We start from the raw sequence: 17,772 nt of genomic DNA on the forward strand, positions 1-17,772 counted from the left end.
GCGTCTTCCAGGTCTCGGTGTGCTGTGTAAAGAGAGGGGACACAGGTAAGCCAGGCGGGTCCGGGTCCCCCTCGTTACACTCACCAAGATAATTATCTGCACCTGTTCCTTGTTACAAACAATTAGAATGTGACCTTTATGAATGTTCTAAAGCAGTCTTATTTACATACCATCCACACTCCTCCTCATCGCTTAGCCTCTTCGCCTGCCACTTACCTGTTTACCATCTTCCAGGACTCTGGCTTGCCAGCTCTCTTGTTCCTTCCACTTCAACCTCCCCACAATGGACCTCCCGCATCAGTCTCGCACTGGGATGGAAAAACAAGAAACAACCACTCTGCATGCAACACAGGCATGCAGTATATGTAGTAAATTTAGACCAGCATTTAACATCCACTTACACAGGAAAATCAGCATGGCATAACAACACATAGTAAGCCAATTAATACTCGAAAGGCATTACTAGTCATACACCAGCATCACGATAAGAGTTGCTTTTTCATTCACAACATAACAACGAGAATGTAAAGTATTCGAACTAAACAGCTCCTTAGCAAACAACATGCACCGTAAGTACACGTCCCAAAATACAACAGCATTAAAATATTCCATCACAGGCAGATGAAAAGCCTTTTACTCCAGTGAGCGATCTCTTACCCGAAGTTCCTCACCGATGCTGAAGACTTGGAGACACCTGCATCACTTTCACCCATTTCTTAACATTACATATAATAAAGGTGATGACAGTTCTCTCACCACCCATTGCTTCGCAGGATGCATGGCAACCCTCGCAGGATCTCCATGGATACACACTCCACATCGCATGACTGCTTTGCAGCCCATTCAAATGCCGCACCCACAGTAAGGCTCCAGCACATGCGGCTACACATACACCATTGATGACAATTCACTTCAGCGCGTGGCGTCCTCCAATCGCAGTTGCACAGGGGCCTTTTCAAATGGCGCACTAACAGTAACAGGGTACACGCATTCCCAAAGTATAGAAACACTCACTCCAAATGCATCAGAGCCCAATGAAACAAATAATGTTGCGGCTCACCGGTACAAGGGACAATATAGTCAGAATCAGTTTCCAGGCACACAGTAAAAAAAAACTGTGCAAGGAACTTTAGTAAACGAAGATAAGTTGTAGAAGGAGAAACTACCATATTTCTCATCCATCCGTGCAAACATGCAGCAACTCCTTGTGCCTCCACAGGTACTCAAATCTGTTTTGACGCATCAGGGCAAACAGGCAGGCAAGCTAATTGGTATCAGTTCATCAAATCCATTGATGTAAAGAAAGTCGAACACCTCAGACTGGAGGCCTTTAGATGTTAAGAGACACTGTTGGGGCTACCAGGGCGTTTCACTGCTTTCAAGCTTCAAGTTTCTTTACTTCAGTTCTCAGTAGGTTCAGATTCACTTCAGTTTTCAACAACACGTAGGTTCTTTCTCAAAACCATTGCCACTGGTGTAAATGTAAGGAAGTTTGGTAGCCATAGAGTAGATTGTAGAAGAAGGTTTCTAAAGACTTAGTTGCGGGTAATCAAGATGGTAAGTTTAAGGTAAATTGCTGGTAAGTAAATAGCAGATAGCCCCACCAGGAGCAGCCTCCTTGCTGCTCAGCCCACACACTCCAGCTGACACTCCCAACCTCTGCAGACACTCAAGCATTCCATTACCTCACCAAGCACTCTAGCATTCCACTAAATCACCAAGTACTCCAGCACTCATCCTGGCTGAGCAGCAGGGAAGGTGTTACAATGGAAAGGGTGCATAGCATCATCTCAAGTCACAAGTTTTATTAATTGAGCCAGTTTTTTAAAAATCAAATTGTAACGGTTTTAAATAACCATAAACAATAAAGCTTATTTTTAGTCGTTGAATGCCACTCATAATTAAAGTGAAATTATGGAAATGTGAAACATAAGCAGTGTGAAACCTTGGCAGCTATGAAAGTGACAGTGGCGGTGGACAGAAATAGAGACTTTCTATAATCTTTTTTTCATTTACGTAATTAAATATATGTGATGCATATCCACGAGCTACCCTAAAGTGAGACATGTAGTAACTCGCTAGTCCTACTTAAAGCACCTTCAGCTCGGTGTGCCGCGGCTACCTATATTTATTTCTAATGCGGCACGGTTAAGAGTCGGCTTCTGAGGCCAATACTGTGGGAGTAGTCCGATAAGATACCAAATGTTAAGCAACGCCGGTAAGGAACAAACATGATTGATTACAAAACAAAATAAAATTTAGGGTGATCAGAATGTGGCAATTATTTCAAAGGTTGGCCGCGGGGAGGCGCTCGCGGCAATGAAATCGTTTGAGAAAGTGGGCTATCGATACTTTCCGCCATCTCTCTATCATGCCTGTGGCCTACCCTGTTGATTCCAGTGACGTCATGCCTGACTCTGACATGGAAGCTGCTGTGACACTTCCAAGCCCATGAATTGACTTGCATGGGTTACACTCATGCGCGCGGTAGTGATGTGTTTCTTCCTGTTCATGCTGCAGGTAAGAGGTTGCCGGCTTTGCACATGTTTTTCATTTGCTCGGCTTTCCACGTGCGTTATTCTATAGCCTGAAAGGTTGGCGTTGTCGGGAGCAGCGTTACTGTTCCTCGTTGACTGCTCTGTGTATGGTGCTATCCCTCGATCTATTTACAGTGGTGTGTGTACAGGAGTTGTGGGCATGTTTTAGTTACTCACCCAGGTTCCATTCCAGTTCTCCTAATGAAAACAACACATTGTCTGGGTATCACGAGGACCACGTTCCCACCGTGTCAGAGTCCTCTTCCAAAGTTCTCGTAGACTGCACTCTGCACATGCTTGAAAACACACGTGTGCTTCTGACTTTCGTCTGTTCGCAGGAGGTGGGGAAGCCAGGATAAATAATAGGCAGAGGCCAGCAAAAAAATCTCAGTGTACGTGCAATAGCATGACAAGTAAAATATGTTAGACGCATTTCTATTTATATAGGTTATTTCTAGAATGAATATATTACTGTATTGGTATCTTATAAAAGTATAATAATGATCGTACTTTTCAGGATACAGGTGAATGTGATTATACTTATGAAAATACCTTTATCAGCCCTGAGTGCACCGAAGAGTTATTCCCAAGGATGGAAACTAACGGAAAGCATGATCAACGGATAACATTAGTCAGAACTGGACATGACTATCACTAAATAAAGGGACGTGGAGAGGGCTTCCCTAGTGGTTTCTTCGTACACCGTAAGACCCAGATATAAGCACAGAGAATGGCTATTTCCCTTCTACTACAGCGGCACCGCAAGCTTCTATTATTGCATGTAGTGTCTTTTACAGGGAAAGGAACGTGAAGGTGAACAGTGGCGTAACAAGAAACTACAAGAAAGTGCCGCAGCGTGGCACCGCAAGCCCTTTGGCTGCGCCACGCTGCAGCACTTTCAGAGCACAGGAATGCAACATATTTACAAGAATGTGTCGCATTCCTGTGCGTTCCCCTATGCTGGCGCGCAAACAGCTGCCAAGTGCCGGTGCAGGCACCTTTGCACCATGGTGCAAGGATGCCTGCGTCATGGGGAGATTGTTTTTGTGCAGGAAGGGGCACCTTCCTGCAGAAAACCAATCACTAAAGTTTTTTTTCTTTTTTAATGCGTGCTGTAGAATGCAGCACACGTTGAAAGAGGAAAGAAGCATTGGCATAGCCAATAGGTCTCGCCTTTGGGACCTTATAGGTGTTTAGCCATGCAACACTTGATGTTGTTGCACCAAGGATATTGTGCTGGATAACTAAACACTTATAAGGTCCCAAAGGCGAGATCTATTGGCTATGCCAATGCTTGTTTTTTCTAGCTTTTTGCTTTTGTGAAATAAGCCACTACATCATAAGTATTATTTTTCAAAACATGGTGTTTGTTATCTCTACACAGAAGCAGTCTAGGGGGCAGATTTACAATAACTGGCACATCCCTGCATATCAGCACGGATGCAGCAGTTATTGTGCGTCACGGCAGACGCCTCTTGCGCACCATGGATGTGCCGCATAATGGGGCGCACCTTGGCGCAAGAATCGACAGATGCATGACGCATCTGATGCCGGAAAGCTGACGCAGTGCTGGAGTTGCATCGCGATCGCGACGCAACTCCAGCACTGCTCGGGGGTGCCCCTATGCCTAACATGCTGCGTCAATCCTTACGCCTGCTTCATGCAGGCGCAGGGTTTTGATGCAGCATGGCCGTAAAAGTGACTGAGTGAAATCTTGTAGATTTCACTCAGCCACTTTTGCGAGGCGTTCCTGCGCCGGTATGCCCCCCCCTGCTCTGAAACACCCACGTGTGGCGCAGGGGTTTACAACGTGACGCAACCTGGCTGTCTGAATCCTCATCGTCAGTCATGGACCTTCTTGTACCACCGCAATACAACATATTAAGACTTGATAGGCAGATAAGGACAGGGGGAGGTATTGCCTGTATCTATAGGTCTAATTTAGAAGTTAACCAATTTTAATCTGACCCCCTTGAATCATGCGAATAACTGGGGCTCAACATAAGATCAGCAAACAAACAGATCTGCAAATTACATGCCCTATATCATCCACCAGGAAACAATATGATTTTCATTGACCAAATGATGGAAATCATCACTCCTAACGCCAACTCAGACATCAATAATATATTTTTAGGTGACTTCAATCTTCGTTGGAACGACAACAACGACAAACAGGTCAACGCCTTCAAAGAATTTTTAAATGATCTGAAACTATCCCAAGCATGTCTTCAACCAACGCACTCAAAAGGAGCCACTCTGGATTGGATTATCTCGAAGAACAAGGACATCTCAATTCTCTCCAATGAACAGTGCGACTGGTCAGACCACCATGCCATAACCTTCCGAATACAATCACGGGAAAAAATAAAAACGACTCAAACTACCAAAATGAAAAAATGGATCCGAGATACCAGAGAGGCTAATATGGATCTGCTATCTGAAAGTTGCAAGAGAGACCTGAACCCACCTAACAACTTGAAAAATGTGATCGACCTAACAAACCATTACAATACCAGAGTAACGAATATAGTCAATGACACCATTCCACTCAAATTAAAAAGAGTTGCAGAAAAGACTAAAAATCCCTGGTTCAATGGATTGCTGAATGAAGAAAGACGTACCCTGAGACGAGCAGAAAGAAAATGGAGACAACACCCATCCTCCCCTACACTGAAATCTCTCAGAAAAATCAGAAATGACTATAACAAGAAGATCATCAACACAAAAAAGGAATTTATCAGAACTGAATTGGATAACGCCAAAAACAGACCACGTAAACTATTCGAAATCATAAAACAACAATCCAACAAACTAGCAAAATCTGTCCAAGAGGTCACTAAAACACAAATAAGTTGCGATTAATTTTCTGCATTCTTCATAAACAAGTCCAATAAACTGGAAAAAGAGCTTAAGACCGCCGCAGATAACATCAAAGACACCACGCCTACTCCGCCTTCCGTTCCAAACTATGAGAACAGGACAGCCAAAAACAAAGCACAATGGAACACCTTCAAATTATTAGACCAGAATGAAATTGCTAAAACACTTGCATCCACGAAACCCAATAACCATTTTAATGACCCTATACCATCGAAATGCCTGAAAGAAATCAGCCATAATATGATTCCAATTTGGATAGACATTGTAAACGCCTCACTCTCACAGGGATGCCTGCCAGAAGGCCTGAGGATGGGACAAGTAATACCGATCATTAAAAAACCCACAGTGGACCCAACAGATCCAAACAACTACCGCCCAATAACCAACATCCCTTTTCTCGCAAAACTCATAGAGAAATGTGTACAGAATCAACTGAGTAAACACATCGACAATTACTCATTGCTTGATGACTGCCAATCAGGATTCAGAGCTAATCATAGCACGGAAACAGCAATCCTTCAGATTGTCGATGATCCACTGCAAGCCCTCGATCGAAATCAATCGTGTCTACTCATCCTCCTAGACTTGTCAGCAGCATTTGACACAGTAAACCATGAAAAATTACTGATCAGACTTCAAGAAAGGATGGGAATGTCTGGTACGGTATTGAAATGGTTCGAATCATTTCTAAAGAACAGAACACAGAGATTCCTAGTAAACCAAACACTATCGCCTTCATGCCCAAACACATTCAGAGTACCGCAAGGATAAGGATCCACATTATCTCCTTCTCTGTTTAACTTATACACCGAACCTCTCACAGAAATCCTACGGAATTCAAAAATATCCTATCACATGTATGCAGACGACACGCAACTTTACATCAAGATCATCAGCCTGGAAGACATATCTACAATGAATGATGCCCTCAAAACATCGCTGAATTGGTTAACCAACAATCATCTCAAGCTCAACGCTAACAAAACCGAATTCCTACTCATCTCACCACCAAAAAAACAATCCTTAACAAAAGAATGGTCCAAAAGGATTACAGCATTAAATTGCATCCCACCTCTAGTTGACTCGGCGAAATCCCTCGGTATTACACTGGATGAGAACCTTAATATGAAAACTCACATTAACTCCATGGCAAAAAATGCCTGTTTCCATTTGAACTACTTGAGAAAGATTAAATCTTTTCTAACAGAGACAGACCTGAAATTGGCGGTGCAATCACTGGTCATATCTAGGATCGAATATGGTTGTACTACTCTTGCTGGCCTACCAAAAATCTCTACTGCACCTTTAAAAGCATGCCTCAATGCTGCGGCAAGACTTATTACAGGATCGAGGAAATTCGACCACATCAAACCTCACCTGAAGACCTTAAACTGGTTACCGTACGAGGCCAGAATTCAAATGAAAATGGCATGTATCACACACAAAGCGATCCACCATAACACACCTAAATATCTCGCCCACAAAATAGAAATCACAGGAAGAAACAGACTTGTCAGGAGTGCGAATTATCTGCTCCTGAAACCACCCATCTTTAAGAAGAAAAAAAACATATGAAAGGACTTTCTCAGGCGTAGCGCCCAAGATTTGGAACTCCCTTCCTGCAAACATTAGAAAAATTAGAAACACAACAACATTCAAGAAAGAAATTAAGAACTTTTTTATGAGCAAATTCCTCCCATAACCTTGTTTTGCACTACGGAATACTTGTCATGATCGTTAGACATTCATCTCAAGCTCATCTTAAAGCTCATCGCTATATGTAAAATCTATTTGTAACCTATACCTTTTGTTACCCTTTGATGTTAAGCGCTCTGATACCCATGGGTCATGTCCGCGCTATAGAAAACTGTTAATAAATAAATAAATAAATAAATAAATCTCCCTAGATGCGTCACATTGTAAATACACAGCAGCATGGCGCTGGTTTTGCGACGCCGCTGCGTCACAAAAGTGAAGCACAGGCACACAAAAGTGGCGTACGGGGGTCGTAAATCTGTCCCTAAGTATGCAAGGGTGTGAAGTCAAGTGATTTTTTTTTTGGTTTGTACTTTTCATCGACCAATCCTGTCTTTTCTGGCACTTGTATAATGACAGGGTTTTCGAAGCTTCATTAACATACACAGCAGGGACATATGACGGTCATTAGCAGTGCAAGCTTTATTTGCAAACAGAGCCGTTAAAGTAAAGTGCGCCACAGCATAGCTGTCTCTGCAGCCCCTGTAAGTGGACATTTACAGTCTAAAGGATGACTGGCGAAGCGAACCGGGAATATGAGTATGAGAACTAGAGAAAAGAGAAGAATGTAGGAGAGTGGGTATGAGGGAGGGGAGGGGAGTGGGGTGAAATGGGGGGTGATTGGGAGTGAGGCCTAGAGAACAGGAGAAGTGGGTGAGCGGGTGGTAAAGGGAGGTCGGCCATGAAGTGCAGTGAAAGTGAATGAGACTAGAACGAGAATGTGAGGGAGGGGAAAGGAAGGAGCGAGAGGGGTAAGAAAGGAGGAAGAGAGTTGGATAGAGTACAGTGAGACTTGAGAGGTGGAAGGTGAATGAAGTAAAAGAGGGAGGCATAGAAGGTTTGCAAAGGAGAGAGAGCAGAGGAGAAAGTGGATGGACAGAACAGAGATGGTTAAGTGAGATGGGAGAGTGGAATGAGTTGGAGTGGAATAAAAAGTGTGTGTGTGTGTGTGTGTGTGTGTTCGTCCGTCCGTCCGCTGAAATCCAGTATTGAGAAAGATATAACTAAATACGAAGATGACCAGAATTGAAATTTTGAGGTAGATGTTCCAGGACAGGTGACCTGTTCCAGGACACCCCCACGCCGCACGGCCCCAGCTGTAGGCGCGGCTCTCCCCCAGCGCCACAGGTCCATCCCTGACCTCAGGTGCCCCCTCGCTGCTGCTCGCTATTTTCGCCCGTTTTTTTCCGCCTTTTTGCCCTCTGTGCCCAGTTGTCAGTGTTCTGTATTTCTACTGTGACTTACTGTTTAGTGCTTCTTTTTTGTAAAGTAGGATTATTGCGCCTTGTATTTTTGTCACTGTTCCCCATGTGTGATCCCCCTCTCCGCTCCCCGCCTCCCGCCGCTGCTCCCTCGCGGCCCGCCCCTTTTCATTTCTGTCAACCCCATTGGCCCCCCCCCCCGCTCCCGCCTCCCAGCTGCTCCTCCCTCCCACAGGGACATATGACGGTCATTAGCAGTGCAAGCTTTATTTGCAAACAGACCCGTTAAAGTAAAGTGCGCCACAGCACAGCTGTCTCTGCAGCCCCTATAAGTGGACATTTACAGTATAAACGATGACTGGCGAAGCGAACCGGGAATACGAGTATGAGAACTAGAGAAAAGAGAAGAATGTAGGAGAGTGGGTATGAGGGAGGGGAGGGGAGTGGGGTGAAATGGGGGGGGGGGGATTGGGAGTGAGGCCTAGAGAACAGGAGAAGTGGGTGAGCACTATTTAGTGCCCCTTTCCCAGTTAGTGCCTTTGGCCCTTGGAGTCTAGCAGGACCTACGTGTGCTAGTCTCTTAGAGCTATACATTGCCACAGGTTAGAGGTGGCATTAGAAACTCTAGCTTTTGGGAGAACTCCCAGGACACTAGGTGCTGCTAATCTAGTGTACTGCCTGTGTCTGACTGATGGCTTGCTGCTGGTAGGAAGAACGACCTGTGAATTGTGTCCGAATGCAATCCTGGAAGTGTTTAGCTACCCTAGCACCATTTTTGAGTCCATGGGAGGACTTTAGAAATTCCCGTCAGGTCCACACTCGTGAAGCAACATTGTTTTCACCTTAAAAAGGGTTGTATGACGTTACAACGCATTCCGTTGCAACGCATGCCTTTACCACGCATGCGTTACAACGCAAATGCAATTGCTATGCATCACCTTTACCATGAACATGTCTTTACCATGCATACCTTTACAACTATTCCATTGTAAAACCATGCATGGTAATGGCATTTTCATGGTATCACATATGCTATTCTTCCTGAGTGTGAATCAAGCCAAAAAATGACTGATCATTTTAAGTGATGTTATCATTACAGAGCTCAGTATTTCGCTGCAGCCATAGCTTTATTTAAATGATAAAAAACACAAACCCTTCAATTAAATACCCCTCCACTGATACCTTAAAATGTACCCCTGCGCTAGACCACCCCCTCTTTCTCTTTTTTTTTTTGTTTTAAACTTTAATCCCCCTCACCTCTCCACATCCTCTCCTTCTCATGCTCCTACGTGGTGGTGCGTTTCACGTTGTTAAGAGGAGGCGGAAGTGTATATCCGTTTCCTCTTACGACGCCGATTGCCTCCACAAACAGAAACTGGTGCGTTTTTTTTTCTTTTTTTGGGGGGAGAACCCCAAGCCCCCTTTTTCTAATACACAATTTTATTTATTTTGGAAGGGGAAGACCTCCCCCCCCCCAACCCCTTTTTCATGTATAGCCTTTAACACACGTGCCTTTACTAAGTATTTCATAGTAAAGGAATGCATGGTAAAGGCTATACATGGTAACCACACATGAGTTGTAATGCATGCGTGGTTAAAGTTATGCGGGGAAACGGCTGCGTTGTAGTGGCTGTTTTCCCTTAAAAAGAGATGCATTTCAAGCTGTCTTTATCTCTGAAGAGATTAAAAGCTTCTTTGCCTCAGATATCTGTATGCCACTGGAGGTGCAAGGAGCAAGCATAAGGGCTTCAAAAGGAAAGAGAGCCCCATTAATCACAAAAATAGAGTATGAACCCCCACAGCATTTAATATAGACAGCAGTATATGAGATAAGCCTGATACCGTGCTTAGAGGACCTAAGGAGAAATCAAATTAGTAGAGATCTCAGACTCCAAATGGGTCAATGATAGTTTGTGGGAGTAAAACAATATTCGTATCCCCACATGAAGGTTTGAGTTCGCATAAACCTAGTAATATGGGAAATGTTAAGAAGTTTTAGAATAGACGCCAGGGCCATATTACATAAAATGCCCCAGAAGTGCCACTTTCTGCGCCCCTGTTCTTGCCTTCTGTAATAGAGATAATGCCAGGGCGCATGTAGGACCAGTGCTATCCCAAAAGAGGCCTTCCCTCATTTCCATGGGGCATTGCCCCTTGCAAATAAGGGACATACTTTGCTTCTGCGCTTCTAGGTAAAGAGGCTGTCAGGAGGGGGCACTGACTGTACGCCACATAGAGGTGGCACACAGTCAGTGCGCTTCTCTGGAGGGAAGTTGGTGTCCAGAGGAGCCACTCAGACACCACACTGCACTCAGGTGTATCCGCTCAGTGCGTCCACCTGCAGATGGATTTCTTATGCCCTTGAATGTGCAGGCAAGCTGCTGCACTGTGAAAGGTGGGATGCCTGCTTCAATCAGCCGGTGCCAAGGACAACGCATTATCTGTAAAAGGGTGCCCTATTACTGTTTGCACCTAGTGCGACTAGTTACAGGTGTACCCTTGCTGTAATACGGCCCTAGGAGTTTAAGAGTCACCCTTCAGATAAAGGCTGCGTGGGAAAACTCAGGATACACTTGACATAGAGCCAAAGAGTAGTCTTTTCTAAATGGCTTGAAGGAAGCAAATCCTCACCCCTTCTGTTGAGGGTGGCAGGGTGTGTTTGTAAAATATTGGAAAAAAATGATAACATGCTGTCAACGTTCCCCAACCGGGATCACTGTGATTCACTTGTCGTGATGAACTATAAAAGTTCCAATTGGAAAGCCAAATGACTGAAATGGGAGCGTCTTCTGTTTTCAGTGTAAGAGACAGTCCTCGTTTCCCAAAAAGACTGCACATAGATCTGCCCCAAATAAAATGGGAAAGATGATGGTGAGCTGTAGGTTAAAGGCAGATCCATTCAAGGATCTGACCTGAAAGATTTCCTGCAACATATTAAGGAAAATATGTATTTTCCTGTCAAGCAAATGGAGGAGAAAAGTTATGATTTCTTTTGCCAGTATCGAAAGAGCCTGAGAACCTTCTGCTGAATGGAAGGACGTAGATTAATACTACTTTCCACATTTTTGATTCTTTCCAGTGTTTTCAAATCAGTTGCTTACCATGGTAATGGTAGGCTGATTAATGTCTCTATAATACCAGAGGAAGATGTTACCTCTGACGCAGTTGACAAAAGAGTTGATTTAGCAGTGCATTATTCCACAGGTAAATGTTCTCTCAGTGCGGCAGCCTATCCTAGCTACACTATTCATTTTTCGAAAACTTTCAGAAAATGGCAGATCAACCAGAACAGGGAGCTGGATTGACTGATTCATTGGCAAAGGTGGAGCAGCAGTTCCTCTTGGATATTGGTTAAGTGCAGCATCAGCAGGTTGTTCTGTTATGGCCAGACACTGGATCTGGATGAGACACTTGAGGGCTGATGCAACACTGAAATATTCTGTTTGAGGTCCTAAAGTTGTTTGCAAGTCACCTGGAGGACATGATTAGTATATCAATGTAAGATTGGAAACTCATGGCACAGTTAGACAGCCTCTTAGAGGAAGATATTTTGGAAACCGCAGTGCTTTTGGCCTAGCATTCAGGTTAGTTATGTAAATTGAGTTGTGGCCTGGGCACCCTTTCTGTGGCACAAATATGTCTGGGGGGGTTCCTCTACTCCTCATGTCCTCACCAGGCAGGCCTGGGATTCAAAAAATGGAACCAGGGTCCTCCATGTAATGTACCATTGGAGGCACTCAGGGCACAGCACATACTCTTTTTAGTACTATTACCTTCATCAGCAGAGGTTTCTGCACTGGGGCGGGGGAGCGTCACCCCCCGCCTGCTGCGAGCTGCACAGAAAAAAATAAAATGGCAATTAAAAGATTTACTGTTGAGCGCGCTGCAGCAGCCAGCCTGCCTGACCCCAGAAACAGACGGGGCGTATTCTCTATTGCCGATTGGCAGCAGAAGACAGGAGTAGTGGCAGGCTGGATGCTCCAAAGTGCGCATATCACTTTGGATGGCTGTCTTGTGCCGTCCAAGGGACATGCGCACTTTGAAGCTCTCCACCTTGCTGTCTTAGGCAGCTGGATGGAGACCAAACACATGCCTAAAGGAACTGAAGGAGCTTCCAGCCAGGACGCTCCATCCAATCCTAGTTCTGCAGAGCAGTGCAGTGATTTGTTAGCAAGGCAGCTGGTGTGCTGCAGGAAAGAGGCAGATTGGTCCGGAGTGAAGAGCGTGATCAGGTAAGGGTGTTTTTCTCTTTTATATTTTTGTTAGCTTGTACTTTGTGTTCAGTGTAGTATGCTTTGTGTTGCCAGCAGCGGTTTGCCCGCCTCACCACTCCCGATAGGTGGCAGCCTCCACTGACCTTCATGCATTGTGTCCTCACAGACAGACATACATTCAGCACACACATTTACTCTGCCTACTGTTTTGCATTGTAGCCTTTCTGTATTGTGCCATGGTGTGCTACGTTCAAACACATGCACTGCCAGTAAACACATTCATCCTGAGCGCACTGCACAGCAGTTAACCTTTTATGTATTTTACTTTTCACAAGCACTTATACACCCAGCACATGCTTCCACTGCACATGCACTTCACAACAGCATATCTTTCGTGTAATGTCTTCCTCTCAGGTATACATACACTCGGCACATGCACTCACCATGCAGGTAATGCACAACACTGCAGTATCCCTGTACTGTACCCTTTCCATGCATACCTACATCCATCATAGAATCACCACTCCTGCGCTGTGCAGCACTTTACATCTAACTGATGTAGACCAAGGGTGAGTTAAGCAGACACCAGAAGAAATTTAAAAAGGTGAGTAAATCTGTAGACCTCACTCCAGTGACATAAGGTAACAAGCATTTACAATGCAATAGGTCTCGCAGCATTAAAGTTTGAGCTCGTCATGAACCGCGGCTTTTAAAAAAAGTCAGCGCACAGCGGGAAAACCCGCAGCACGCATGGGGTTAAAAGTTATTGTAATTGAGTCAGTGGAAGGGTGAAGTGGGGGGGGGCAGCAAGTTGAAGTGGAGAGAAAGGAGGGTGAAGTTGGGATAGAGGAAGGTGAGACAGAGAAAAAAGGGTGAGGTGTGGAGAGTAGAAAAGATAAAGCCCATAGGAACCAGGCCTGGGTCCTACATGAGGGACTTCGAGACAGTGACTGGCTTTTGAACAGAAACATCTTTGCATCTCCCTGGAATCACCTAATCCAGGCACTACTTTGATAGGGAGATAGTGCTCCTAAACTTACCTGAAAGACTACTGGGCCATGGGTTTCTGCAACAGTCCAGGTTGGGGGGCGTGGGGGTTGGGGAGTGAGGGGGTTCAGCACAGACATACAGTGGTCCAGGGTTGCAGGCCGCTCCTCCTACCACTCAGTGCGCCCCCCTCCCATGCCATGCAATCTGACGTGTTCGGTGTTTCTCACCTTAAACGACTGCAGTTAGTAATAGAACAGTCGCTCACAATTCAGGCAGGGGTTTTTCTCTTTGTCGGCAGGCATCACAACATCTAGAACACATGTAAGACCTCAGAGATCGACCCGCTAGCTCCTACCTTGACCGTCTGCTGCGCTGGCCCCTCTTCCAGAGCTCCGCTGCAGTTCTTTAAGCAGCCAGTGTCCTGACCCTCATGAGCGCCGGGGTTGGCCGTCTCCACACAGCCCAAGGTCATCTAGCCACTCGGGCTGCCTCTGCTTGCGGTGGCGATTTCTCCCCTGGGGCTTCGGCATCTCAGAGCAAGTGAAAGTGAAAGGCACGCCATGAGCGTGCACATCGGCGTGCCCTGCGGCTCGTGCCCAGTGACGGCGCATGCAGGGTTCGTTGCTGTGCTGGAGAAGTGCTGCGCGGCTCGCGAGGCCGTGAGAGGGGGCCACCAAAGCAACAACAAGAAAAATGCTGTTATCGCTTAGTTTGATAGTAAAAATAGTCATAATTGGGGTGCAGTGGGCCGCTCAGACTTCGTGCCATGGTGCAACTTCACCTGCTGCACTGTTGACAGCATGCCCCTGTGGATGCTTTTTGGTTAGTTTTTAGGTTGCAGGGGAACATGTTGGAATAGCATATCTCAGATGCAATGTAGTGTGTGCAGTGAGTTGAAAACGCAGTGATGTTGGTAGGATATCATCTACTACAGAGAGTGTTTAATTAGTGCTTGTAGGCCGTGGTGCAGTTGGTTGAAATTTTTGAGATGCCGAGCAGTGTGGCTCATGGTAGTAAATGCCCCTAGAAATAATTGCGGTCTGTTGGCAACACAGGGGGGTCAGCATCCCTAGGATGCACTGCAGTATGCTTTGTTAGGGTCCTTAGGGTGCCAGAAGCAAATAAGACCCCCCATAGTGCAACATTAAAACAAAGCTGCCTTTGATCACACTGAGGCACCAATGAACTGCAGAGAAGCCATGTTGTAATCCAACCCTATTTCATCTGTCAATCATGACGTTTGTAGATGTAGGATGAACACGAATCAGAACGCTAGAAGAAATCTCTCAGACATAGAAGAGAATGAACTGTACACAGTTTCTTTTGCCTAATTACATGAAAGTTTGAGCACGCTACACAACATTATTCCAAATGGAAACCCAGCATTTAGCAATACATTCTAATGAAAAATGCGTCATTGTGTCCATTTTGGACACAAGGACGCATTTTGCGATACAATTGTAGCAAAGAAAGCACACGAGATATGAACAGTTTTGTTCATTCGCTTTGTTCCAATGCTTCTGCAGTTCGATTTTTTTACCCAAATGGACTGGAAATATGCAACATGTTGTAATGCTGTAATTATGGGAATCTCAAGTAACAACCTGCAATTACGTGAGATTACACTGGCATAGCGAAAATTTCAGACAGGCATACGTGCATTTAAAAAGAGCACCAATCATTGTATTACAGTGGCAGCGAGAAGCTAAAGCTCTCTTCAGCCAGATTTACAAAAGGTGGAAAGGAATACTGGCCATGAGAATTAACGGCGATTAAAAAGCATGTCAACCCACCCCTTTTCAACAGTAACATCAGTAAGGTGGTACCCCAATAGCCTATTACCTCTGTACCTCTATTAGAGAGGAGCAGACCGTACCATGCTCTGGCGGGTACAGAAGAGAGGCGACATAGGGCCCAATTCACCCCAATCTGCTCACACATCAGAAACACGGTAACTACTATTGCTGGGGCGTTGACGGTTCACAACATGGCCTCCGACGCTTACATGAATACAATAATTCTCAAGCCGGGGGGAGAGAAGAAGTGATCAGGGCAGAAACAAACGGCGCATTAAGGGATCCACTCAAAACACAGGCCGTCGATGGTACTTCAAGGCAATGCTTTCGATTTTCTCTGCTGCAAGAGTAGAACATGTGCTTATTAGAATGAGTCTCACGACGGAGGGATTAAAAAGACATTAAACACAAGTGTCCTACTTCAGCCGATGCCAGCAGCAGAAAAAAAACAAGTCAGGTATTGCGAAACTCACCACCGCAGCCCGGCTTAGACAGGAAGCCAGGCAACCTGTGTTGGGACGGGGGCTGGGCCGCAAAAAGACAGGAAGCAGACGGGAGCCTACACCGCGCTCCTCTGCCCGTGAAGCCACCCGGAAGATTTGGGTGAGCTAGCGGGGCTCCCGTGCTCGTGGAGAGCCCCGCCTGTTGCCGAGACTGACCTGCTGCCGAGGGAGAGAGGGACACGGGGAAAGAGCCCGGTGAGTAGTGGGGTGGGGTGGGGTGGGGGGGGGGGTGGGGGGGGGGGGGGGGGGGGGGGGTGGGTGGGGTGTGTGTGTGTGTGTGTGTGTGTGTGTGTGTGTGTGTGTGTGTGTGTGTGTGTGTGTGTGTGTGTGTGTGTGTGTGTGTGTGTGTGTGTGTGTGTGTGTGTGTGTGTGTGTGTGTGTGTGTGTGTGTGTGTGTGTGTGTGTGTGTGTGTGTGTGTGTGTGTGTGTGTGTCTGCGTGTGTGCATGCGCGCGTCCTGATCCGTGTGTGTGTGTGCGCGCGTGTGTGTGTCTGCGTGCGTCCTGATCCATTGTGACTGGGAACAGCATGCCAGAATCGGAGCACGCGTGACCTGATACGATTCCGGCATGTTGCCCATGCCCATCTCTTGTCTCCTGGGAAGCACAGCCGTTGACTATAGGTCTCGCAGCGAGACAGCGCTTCGTGCTGTAATCGCCAGGGCGAGTCCTAAAAATGACTCGTTCACTCCTACTGATCACTACATGGCATGCTGCCACCATTGCATTCATTTTATTTTTTATTTTTTGAAGACCTTTATTTAAAGACGGTAAATATCTTACACGGTACAGTTAGCGGCTCGCGTGGGCCAGCCGGGCAGAAAACAATCAGATTAACCAATGACTAGTTGACACAGCCATTTAGCCGACAACCCGGGGGTCCGGCGGCAAGTCTCAAGTGTATATATATATGTAGCCATGCGAAATGCAGGTATTTCAGTAGTAGATCTAGTGTGTTTTGTCTTACGTTGTAGAGGTTTGCTGTGCAGCGATCACTTAACAGTAGAGTCATGTTCGTAATCCCCCAATTCTTCACCTGATGTTTAACAGTGAGTCGCAGGTAATCAATAGTGGGAGGGGATCCATAACGGATGATGTACCAGATCCGTGATCGCAGTGCTGTCTATAAAACGACAAGGTGTACAACAGTATAGCTCACTATGGCACAGTGGTATGTGGTTATGTGTGGCAGAGGCAGTCTGCAGCCGTTGCAGTCAGATCTCAAATGTCTGGTAGTTTGGTGTCTACATGACCTCCCAGCATCGGTGACGAGAAGCCGTAAGAGACGCAGTAGTATCTGATAGGCAGCGCAGCGGGTCTGTTGCTAACATGGGCGAGGGTGTGCGCTAGGCCGTATCCCTCTCAATGTGTAAGTGTCACTGTGGCTCCACAGGATATGTGTAACTCGAGAGCAGTAAGGCGTCGTGTCTTGCTAGTGACATGTTGCATCTAACGTCTTCCTTTGCGTGAAAAAAAAAACGGGTCCGGTCAGAGAACACGACCAGCTAACAAACTATTCCCTATGCCAATATCTTGGCAGGGAAAATCTGGGGGGTAGGGTCAGTAAGGAAGGGGTGGGGGGGGGGTTCGTCACAGGACCTCATATGTGGCGTTGGGCGCGGGGCAGGGCCTAGCAGAGTGTCCCGTCACGCGAATTGCGCAGGTCAGTCGAGGCGAAGATAGCAGCTGGCGTACGGTATTGTGCGGGTGGCCGGTGCAGCGCTTGGCATAGTGAGTGTCTATAATCGGCAGTGTATATCTTTAAGTCCAGTGAGGCGGGTGAGCAGTGGAGAGGGAAGCAGGGTTCTGTCAGCTTCCGATGTTAAATGGCAATGTAATGCGACGGTGCAAGTGTGTCTCAGGTTATTCCCTGTTCCTGGCAGGCGCGCCGGAA

The 17,772-nt window shown here is 46.2% G+C and overlaps 1 protein-coding gene across 1 annotated transcript in view; it reads left to right on the forward strand.

Moving 5' to 3' along the window:
• The first annotated feature begins 2,397 nt into the window (after positions 1 to 2,397).
• Positions 2,398 to 17,772, forward strand: part of THADA (THADA armadillo repeat containing) — a 1,377,633-nt gene continuing 1,362,258 nt past the window's right edge. Inside the window, exon 1 of the mRNA XM_078649688.1 lies at positions 2,398 to 2,520. The gene's annotated coding sequence lies outside the window, so the exon portion shown is untranslated. The remainder of the gene's footprint in view (positions 2,521 to 17,772) is intronic.

The sequence above is a fragment of the Lissotriton helveticus genome, chromosome 6 (assembly GCF_964261635.1).
Source record: "Lissotriton helveticus chromosome 6, aLisHel1.1, whole genome shotgun sequence".
NCBI lineage: Eukaryota > Metazoa > Chordata > Amphibia > Caudata > Salamandridae > Lissotriton > Lissotriton helveticus.